Source organism: Camelina sativa, chromosome 11 (genome assembly GCF_000633955.1).
Source record: "Camelina sativa cultivar DH55 chromosome 11, Cs, whole genome shotgun sequence".
Classification (NCBI taxonomy): Eukaryota; Viridiplantae; Streptophyta; class Magnoliopsida; order Brassicales; family Brassicaceae; genus Camelina; species Camelina sativa.
The window spans coordinates 35,418,726-35,428,845 of record NC_025695.1 but is presented as its reverse complement, the minus strand read 5'-3'; the positions used below and the strand labels follow the sequence as shown (position 1 = coordinate 35,428,845).

Genomic DNA, 10,120 nt, shown 5'->3' with positions numbered 1-10,120 from the left:
AAAAAAAAAAAAAAAAAACAGCGAGCAAAAACAAATTACCCGGTTTGCTGAATTAAGACAAAGAAGAAGAGAAAAAAATACCTAAAACAGCAAACTACAACGAAAATTTAGATGAGGATTCTGGTCTTATCTTCTTGAATTGGACATTGGGAGTGACAACAAACTGAAAGATGTTTGAAAAGTTTGGACGAGTAATTTTATCAAAAACCAAAAAATCCGAATAAATCTATTTTCATATTGGGTTAACTCCGGTTTAGTGCATTTTTTTGGTAGGACTCCGGTTTAGTGCAATGGTTAATGGTAAACTGCACTAAGGTCACCCGTACATATGTTTTTACCAAATTAATAATACTTTCATTAACTTTAAGATGATTTTTTCTTATACTTAAAACAGATTCTATATATTTATTTAATGTTTTGCAAAAAAAAAAGGAAAAAAAATCGGAATAACTATATTTTCATCTTGGTTAACTCCGGTTCGGTTCACTTGTGTGTTTTTACTAATTTTTCTTTTGTGGTATGTTTTTTACCAAATTAATAATACTTTCATTAACTTTGAGAATTATTTTTTATATATTTGAAACATATTTTAAATATATATATATATTTAATATTTTGCAAAAAAAAAACAAAAAAATCGGAATTACTCTATTTTCTTTTTGGATCACTTGTCACTTGTCTAATATTTTTTACCTTTTTCTTATGTGATATGTTTATACCAAATTAACAATAATTTCATTAACTTTAAGAATTATAAGAATTATATTTATAATTAAAACAGATCATCATTTATATTTATTTTATATTTTCCAAAAAAAAAAATCTCTCGAGTTTATAAAAAACTAGGTAGTTGTCTACACGATGCCTGGGTAGGTTACGTATATACTTGAATATAACATTTGATTTTTTAAAGTTGTCTATGCTGTGATTTTAAATGTGCTTTGTGTTATGGCAAGGAGATAAGACTGTTGTTAAGCGAAAGTTAAATCTTAATTTATTAATATTAGCTGTTTTTATGGGACAAAGTTATACTAGGATTGGTGACCTCCCGCGAAGTTTTTCTGTTGCATCCTTCTCTCTTTTTTTTTTTTTTTTTTTNCCTCGATAGTACAAACAGATGGTCGTAACTTTGACACCGTGAAAAACCACGCAAGCCATAATACCTTTCTTGAAAGCTCCAAGAGAGTTTCCAGCAAGACAATGGGTCTACGTCCCATTGAACCATTTTGGAGGACAAATTTTGACGTTTAAAGGCATTTCGGATGTTTTTTTTGTGATCCCGACATTATTTGTTGCGTATACAAAACTATGTTTGGATATGGTTATTGCTTGTTTTTCGAAGGTGGAAGCACGTCCAAGGTGACTAAACCGCTCCACATATCAAGTGGGACCTACATTGAATGATCTCTTGAGGTTTCGAAAAAAGATATATGCGATTACAAGGGACATATTAACAGATGCGATCATACCAGCACTAATGCACCAGATCCCAACAGAACTCCGCAGTTAAGTGTGTGTGGGCGAGAGTAGTACTAGGATGGGTGACCTCCCGGGAAGTCCTCGTGTTGCATCCCTCCCTCTTTTTTTTTCTTCGCAAGACTCGATAGTTTATACAGAACGTCGTAACTTTGACACCGTGAAGAACCACGCGAGCCATACCTTTCTGGAAAGCCCTGAGAGAGTTTTGAGCAAGGCAATGGGTCTTTGTTCCATTGGACCATTTTGGAGGACAAATTTTGACGTTTAAAGGCATTTTGGATGTTTTTTGTGATCCCGACATAATTTGTTGCGTATACAACACTATGTCTGGACATGGTTATCGCTTGTTATTCGAAGTTGGAAGCACGTCCAAGGTGACTAAACCGGTCCACATATCAAGTGGGTCTACATTGAATGATCCCTTGAGTTTTCGAAAAAGGATATATACGACTGCATGGTATATACTAACGAATGCGATCATACCAGCACTAATGCACTGGATCCCATCAGAACTCCGCAGTTAAGCGTGCGTGGGTGAGAGTGGTACTAGGATGGGTGACCTCCCGGGAAGTCCTCGTGTTGCATCCCTCCCTTTTTTTTTTCGCAAGCCTCGATAGTACAAACAGAACGTCGTAACTTTGACACCGTGAAGAACCACGCGAGCCATAATACCTTTCTGGAAAGCCCTGAGAGAGTTTCGAGCAAGGCAATGGGTCTTTGTTCCATTGGACCATTTTGGAGGACAAATTTTGACGTTTAAAGGCATTTTGGATGTTTTTTGTGATCCCGACATAATTTGTTGCGTATACAAAACTATGTTTGGACATGGTTATCGCTTGTTTTTCAAAGTTGGAAGCACGTCCAAGGTGACTAAACCGGTCCACATATCAAGTGGGGCCTACATTGAATGATCCCTTGAGTTTTCGAAAAAGGATATATGCGATTGCAAGGGATATACTAACGGATGCGATCATACCAGCACTAATGCACCGGATCCCATCAGAAATCCGCAGTTAAGCGTGCGTGGGCGAGAGTGGTACTAGGATGGGTGACCTCCCGGGAAGTCCTCGTGTTGCATCCCTCCCTCTTTTTTTTCGCAAGCCTCGATAGTACAAACAGAACGTCGTAACTTTGACACCGTGAAGAACCACGCGAGCCATAATACCTTTCTGGAAAGCCCTGAGAGAGTTTCGAGCAAGGCAATGGGTCTTTGTTCCATTGGACCATTTTGGAGGACAAATTTTGACGTTTAAAGGCATTTTGGATGTTTTTTGTGATCCCGACATAATTTGTTGCGTATACAAAACTATGTTTGGACATGGTTATCGCTTGTTTTTCAAAGTTGGAAGCACGTCCAAGGTGACTAAACCGGTCCACATATCAAGTGGGGCCTACATTGAATGATCCCTTGAGTTTTCGAAAAAGGATATATGCGATTGCAAGGGATATACTAACGGATGCGATCATACCAGCACTAATGCACCGGATCCCATCAGAAATCCGCAGTTAAGCGTGCGTGGGCGAGAGTGGTACTAGGATGGGTGACCTCCCGGGAAGTCCTCGTGTTGCATCCCTCCCTCTTTTTTTTTTCGCAAGCCTCGATAGTACAAATAGAACGTCGTAACTTTGACACCGTGAAGAACCACGCGAGCCATAATAGCTTTTTGGAAAGCCCCGAGAGAGTTTAGGGCAAGGAAATGGGTCTTCGTTCCATTGGACCATTTTGGAGGACAAATTTTGACGTTTAAAGGCATTTTGGATGTTTTGTGATCCTGACATAATTTGTTCCGTATACAAAACTATGTTTGGACATAGTTATCGCTTGTTTTTCGAACTTCGAAGCACGTCCAAGGTGACTAAACCGGTCCACATATCAAGTGGGACCTACATTGAATGATCCCTTGAGTTTTCGAAAAGGATATATGCGATTGCAAGGGATATACTAACGGCTGTGATCATAGTAGCACTAATGCACCGGAGTTTTTGAAAAGGATATATGCGAATACAAGGGATATACTAAAGGCTGTGATCATAGTAGCACTAATGCACCGGATTCTATAAGAACTCCGCAGTTAAGCGTGCATTGGCGAGAGTAGTACTAGGATGGGTGACCTCCCGGGAAGTCTTTGTGTTGCATCTCTCCCTCTTTTTTTTTCTTTTTTTTTTCGCAAGCCTCGATAGTACAAACAGAACGTCGTAACTTTGACACCGTGAAGAACCACGCGAGCCATTATACATTTTTGGAAAGCCCCGAGAGAGTTTCGTGCAAGGCAATGGGTCTTCGTTCCTGTAACGCCCGTGTTCCAAAAATTAATATATAAATGATTTGAGTTTATTTCGGGAACTGAAGTTGAATCGATTTAGTCTGGTTGGTTTATGAGGAGTTGTTAATTAAACCAAGCTCAATTATATATGTGATCATATGGTTTAATTGAGTTTTGTTTATTAAACTGAAACTAGATCAGCCTAAACCAAAAGCCCTAAGTTTCTCTTTTAAAAGAGAGGGACGAGTTTGTTGGCCCTCACGTACGAGGGAGAGGAAACCCTAATGGACGTCGAAAGAGAAAGTGGTGAAGGTGGAGAGAGTGGGAGGTGGTCAACGTATTGTTGTGGTTCCGTGTAGAGTTGGGGTGTCGTTTTTGTGTGTACGTGTGCGACTTCGGATCTGGGACAAGGAGAGAGAGCGAGGGGGTACGGTTAAGATGTGTTCGTGTTGTCTTCCGACGCATGAGGAGGAGAAGCAACCAGAGTATTAGAGCCAGCGTGCTTGTGCTGTTATCAGGAAAGAGAGAGACGGTGAGAGAAGAGAAAGCCGTGAGGAGAGAGAGAACGGGTCGTGGGGAGGAGAGAGAGAACGAGACGCGACGGAGGTGGAGAAGTCTCTCGTGGGTCTGGTTAGTCATGTCGTGGCTTTGGAAGCTTTGTTAGTGGTGGGAGAACAGAGCTGGAGTGAACAGAGGTGAAGAGGAGAAAGAAAGTAAAAGAAGGTTAGAGATAAAGGTAGTGTGGAGGAGTCGACTTTGGATGCTCGCCAGGGCCATATCTGATATTGTTACGGGAATCTAATGATAGTGGCGTAATTTCCATCAAGCCAATAGTCGACAGAAGCTGAGATAGCATCATTTGGAATTAATATCAAAGAGTTATGTGCGTTGCTTCTTGGCCAAGTAATTGCTGCAAACTGTGGAATCTGGGTTAAGTATAAACCCTAGAAAACAGTTCCGAGATGGTTCTTTGTAGGCATCGTTTGGAGGACAAAAACTAGTCTGATCGAGACGAAATTGGTGGAGAGATTCGTGATAGTACTGGCTCCATATCCAACGGTGGAGTTGCGATTTGAACGGTTAGTTTGTGTTTTATTCGAGTATTGTTTTGGAGGTTTTGTATGGTCTGAATTGTGGTAAATTGTATCGTTGGTTGTGCCAACAAGTTCGGTTTGTGCTGGAACCTTGAAGGGGCTTCCATGGCTTATGGAGTTAGGTCTTGGTTGTTAGAGAACTAAGGTGGAGCTCAAGAGTGTAGGAATAAAGTTAAGTCGGTGAATTAGAGGGTTTATCGGAGAAGTGTTTCTGTGGCTGGACGGAATAAAGTATTCCAGCCCACCTCTCTTATTACTCGGTCGCTAGGGATGGTTGGTTTTGCGATTCAGTAACAAGATGAGGTGGTGTTTGGTGTAATTGTGAGAGTTTTTGTAAGGAGCGATTTCTACGCCGGTTGTCTCGTCGGAATTATGGGTTCCAATGAGATCTTTTCCTGTAAATCCTGTGTGAGGATTGAGAATCCGGGTCCGGTCGTTTCAGTTTGGTATCAGAGCCCTTATGGTTCTAGGGCGGTCAAGTAGATTGGTTTAGAGTGGTTTAGGAATTTAATTAGTTTACTTATTTTCTTGTTGGGTGATGTGTGATGTTGGGTGATGTGTGATGTTGTGTGATGGAATTGATTATGAGTAGTTAGTCAATTTGCATGTGGTTTGGAGTCCTAGTATCATCCTCTTCGAGCATTCAATGAGATTCCACGGTAAGTTGTTTTCCATGTTGTAGTTGTGTAGAGTTTTTAGCTTCTGTACGGGAGGTGCAATTGGCTATTAACAAGTTGTTGGAAAGTGGTGGATCATGCCAGTATCGGCAAATACCGTTGGCGGTGGTTTGTGAAAGTGGATATGTTCGAAATGGATTTCCGAGAAGTTAAGTTGGAGACTTACTTCGTCCAGGGTGGCTAGAGTGCCACTGTTTAGCAAGATAGTAGTTCACATGATGGTCAAGAGGGGGGTCTGAGGTTGTGGCCGATGTGCTTACTGGTGTTGCTGGAGGTCCAGTGGGTGTTGTGAGTGTGGTAACAGGTTTTGCTCAGATCGTGATGATCGTATTGCGGATTTACTGACATTGTTGTTGGTGAAGATTTAATAAGATGAGTAGTTCTAATGAAATCTTGATGTGGAATGGGTTAAGGGATTATGTGATTCTAGAAATGGAAAGTTTCCATAAATAAAAAGTTTCTAAACATGGAAAGTTCTATGAATAGTTAGGACTTGTCTTTTTTGGAAAGGAGATGTGAAATGCCGGAGTGGCGGGAATGTTTAATGGATGACCTGAAGAGTGGTCGGAGATGAGATGATCAGTTCTCATGGATTTTTGATTGGTGATTTCACGGTGTTACGAGATATGCGGGTTCTAAAATGGGAAGTTTTATGAATAGTTAAAGTTTGTCTATTTATGGAAAGTGCGGTTGCAAAAAATTGAAAGCTCTATGAATAGTTAAAACTTGTCTAATTTTGGAAAGGGCATGAGTAAACACCCGAATGGTTGAGACGTTTAGGGTTGGTCTGAAGAGTGGTCATAAGGGTGGTGATATTGAGGAAATATGGTGGTGGGTAGGATATTGCGATGTTTTATGCGAACCACGAGAGGTGGTTCCGGTCAAGAGATGATTATAGACGTTAGGACTTGTTTGCTCATGAGGAGATGAATAGTTCTCATGGGGAGATGATTAGTTCTCCGGAGGAGATGATTAGTTCTCCTGGGGAGATGATTAGTTCTCCTGGTGCACCGCAGGCTTGACGGGTTGCGACCCTGAGAGCGGCAGAGGAGATGATTAGTTCTCCTAGGGGATGATTAGTTTCCCGGAGGGGATGAGTATTTCCCCTGGTACCGAGATCTCAAGGTTGACGATCCGAGAGTAAGACGGCATGGCTCGAGGACGACGGTTTGAGAGTGCAAGCAGTGCAGTTCGAAGGTTGCGACCTAAGAATGTATGAGTGAGGGAGCAAACAATGTCTAGGACGTGGATATGAGCATAGTGACTGGATGTAGACCTCAAAGGTCGGGAGTGATGTCGGGTTTTGGGTTATGGTGACCAGTGGGGTCAGGGGTTATGTGGACCGTTGGTTCACGTTGATGTGCGGGCTGTTGCAGCAGTGGCACGCAAAGTTTTGGTTGACGGTGTTCAGTCCGGTCGGAGGATGTGCGGGCTATGGTAATGATTGCACACAGGTCCTTGGCGGATGCACGATGTTGCGGGATTCGAGGACGAATCTTTATTGGTGGGGAGAATTGTAACGCCCGTATCCCAAAAATTAATATATAAATGATTTGAGTTTATTTCGGGAACTGAAGTTGAATCGGTTTAGTCTGGTTGGTTTAGGAGGAGTTGTTAATTAAACCAAGGTCAATTATATATGTGATCATATGGTTTAATTGAGTTTTGTTTATTAAAACGAAACTAGACCAGCCTAAACCAAAAGCCCTAAGTTTCTCTTTTAAAAGAGAGGGACGAGTTTGTTGGCCGTCACGTACGAGGGAGAGGAAACCCTAATGGACGTCGAAAGAGAAAGAGGTGAAGGTGGAGAGAGTGAGAGGTGGTCAACGTATTGTTGTGGTTCCGTGTAGAGTTGGGGTGTCGTTTCTGTATGTACGTGTGCGACTTCGGATCTGGGACAAGGAGAGAGAGCGAGGGGGTTAAGATGTGTTCGTGTTGTCTTCCGACGCATGAAGAGGAGAAGCAACCAGAGTCTTAGAGCCAGCGTGCTTGTGCTGTTATCAGGAAAGAGAGAGACGGTGAGAGGAGAGAAAGCCGTGAGGAGAGAGAGAACGGGTCGTGGGGAGGAGAGAGAGAACGAGACGCGACGGAGGTGGAGAAGTCTCTCGTGGGTCTGGTTAGTCATGTCGTGGCTTTGGAAGCTTTGTTAGTGGTGGGAGAACAGAGCTGGAGTGAACAGAGGTGAAGAGGAGAAAGAAAGTAAAAGAAGGTTAGAGATAAAGGTAGTGTGGAGGAGTCGACTTTGGAGGCTCGCGAGGGCCATATCTGATATTGTTACGGGAATCTAATGATAATGGCGTAATCTCCATCAAGCCAATTGTCGACAGAAGCTGAGATAGCTTCTTGGCCAAGTAATTGCTGCAAACTGTGGAATCTGGGTTAAGTATAAACCCTAGAAAACAGTTCCGAGATGGTTATTTGTAGGCATCGTTTGGAGGACAAAAACTAGTCTGATCGAGACGAAATTTGGTGGAGAGATTTTTGATAGTACTGCCTCCATATCCAACGGTGGAGTTGCGATTTGAACGGTTAGTTTGTGTTTTATTCGAGTATTGTTTTGGAGGTTTTGTATGGTCTGAATTGTGGTAAATTGTATCGTTGGTTGTGCCAACAAGTTCGGTTTGTGCTGGAACCTAGAAGGGGCTTCCATGGCTTATGGAGTTAGGTCTTGGTTGTTAGAGAACTAAGGTGGAGCTCAAGAGTGTAGGAATAAAGTTAAGTCGGTGAATTAGAGGGTTTATCGGAGAAGTGTTTCCGTGGCTGGACGGAATAAAGTATTCCAGCCCACCTCTCTTATTACTCGGTCGCTAGGGGTGGTTGGTTTTGCGATTCAGTAACAAGATGAGGTGGTGTTTGGTGTAATTGTGAGAGTTTTTGTAAGGAGCGATTTCTACGCCGGTTGTCTCGTCGGAATTATGGGGTTCCAATGAGATAGTTTCCTGTGGATCCTGTGTGAGGATTGGGAATTCGGGTGCGATCGTTTCAGTTTGGTATCAGAGCCCTTATGGTTCTAGGGCGGTCAAGTGGATTGGTTTAGAGTGGTTTAGGAATTTAATTGGTTGAACTATTTTCCTGTTGGGTGATGTGTGATGTTGTGTGATGAAATTGATTATGATTAGTTAGTCAATTTGCATGTGGTCTGGAGTGTCACTGTTTAGCAAGATAGTAGTTCACATGCTGGTCAGGTGGGGGGTCTGAGGTTGTGGCCGATGTTCTTATTGGTGTTCTGGAGGTCCAATGGGTGTTGTGAGTGTGGTAACAGGTTTTGCTCATACCGTGATGATTGTATTGCGGATTTATTGTCATTGTTGTTGGTGAAGATTTAATAAGATGAGTAGTTCTAATGAAATCTTGATGTGGAATGGGTTAAGGGATTATGTGATTCTAGAAATGGAAAGTTTTCATAAATAAAAAGTTTAGAAAAATGGAAAGTTCTAAGAATAGTTAGGACTTGTCGTTTTTGGAAAAGAGATGTGAAATGCTGGAGTGGCGGGAATGTTTAATGAATGATTTGAAGAGTGGTCACAGATGAGATGATCAGTTCTCATGGATTTTTGATTGGTGATTTCACGGTGTTACGAGATATGCGAGTTTTAAAATAGGAAGTGTTATGAATAGTTAAAGTTTGTCTATTTATGGAAAGTGCGGTTGCATAAAAATAGAAAGATCTATGAATAGTTAGAACTTGTCTAATTTTGGAAAGGGCGTGAGTAAACACCCGAATGGTTGAGACATTTAGGGTTGGCCTGAAGAGTGGTCATGAGGGTGGTGATATTGAGGAAATATGGTGGTTGGTAGGACATTGCGATGTTTTATGTGAACCACGAGAGGTGGTTCCAGTTAAGAGATGATTATAGACGTTAGGACTTGTTTGCTCATGAGGAGATGATTAGTTCTCATGGAGAGATGATTAGTTCTCCTAGGGAGATGATTAGTTCTCCTGGTGCACCGCGGGCTTGACGGGTTGCGACCCAGAGAGCGGCAGAGGAGATGATTAGTTCTCCTAGGGGATGATTAGTTCTCCGGAGGGGATGAGTATTTCCCCTGGTACCGAGATCTCAAGGTTGACGATCCAAGAGTAAGACGGTATGGCTCGAGGACGACGGTCTGAGAGTGCAAGCAGTGCAGGTCGAAGGTTGCGACCTGAGAATGTATGCATGATTTAAAACAAAATTACAAAATTCTCCATTTAAACAAAATATTTTTACTTGTATTAAATTTCTCATTATAATATCAAAAACAATAATTGAAAAAACAAATTTAAACGCTCATAGTGTATTTATTTACCAAGAAAGTAAACTCTTTCTCATTAATTATTTTAGTTTTGTAATATGTTATGATAGTTATGTTGGGTTTACAATTACATATAAATAGCTTATGTAGCTTTGTGTCTATAATATCAAATACAAAACACACCTCATTACATTCTTTTATATAAGAAATAATAGTCGGTAAATTTCACGTATAAGCACATATGGCTAAATTTACCTCTCAGATTGCTATGCTATTCATTGTTGTAGCCTTGGTTTGCGCCTTTGTTCCTGTATTTTCAGTCGACGAATCTGAGGCAAAATCGTTATGGGATACTTGTCTTGTTAAAATCTCT

At 41.4% G+C, this 10,120-nt stretch overlaps 1 protein-coding gene across 3 annotated transcripts in view; it reads right to left on the bottom strand.

Annotated features, from left to right (window-relative positions):
- The window catches only part of LOC104725221 (serine carboxypeptidase-like 42), a 3,430-nt gene extending 3,249 nt beyond the window's left edge, over nt 1-181 (bottom strand). For 2 of the 3 annotated variants that reach the window (XM_010443846.2, XM_010443845.2), the window contains exon 1: nt 82-181. The gene's annotated coding sequence lies outside the window, so the exon portion shown is untranslated. Of the gene's footprint in view, nt 1-39 lie in introns of all 3 variants that reach the window. The other variant, XM_010443847.2, reaches the window with a different exon arrangement.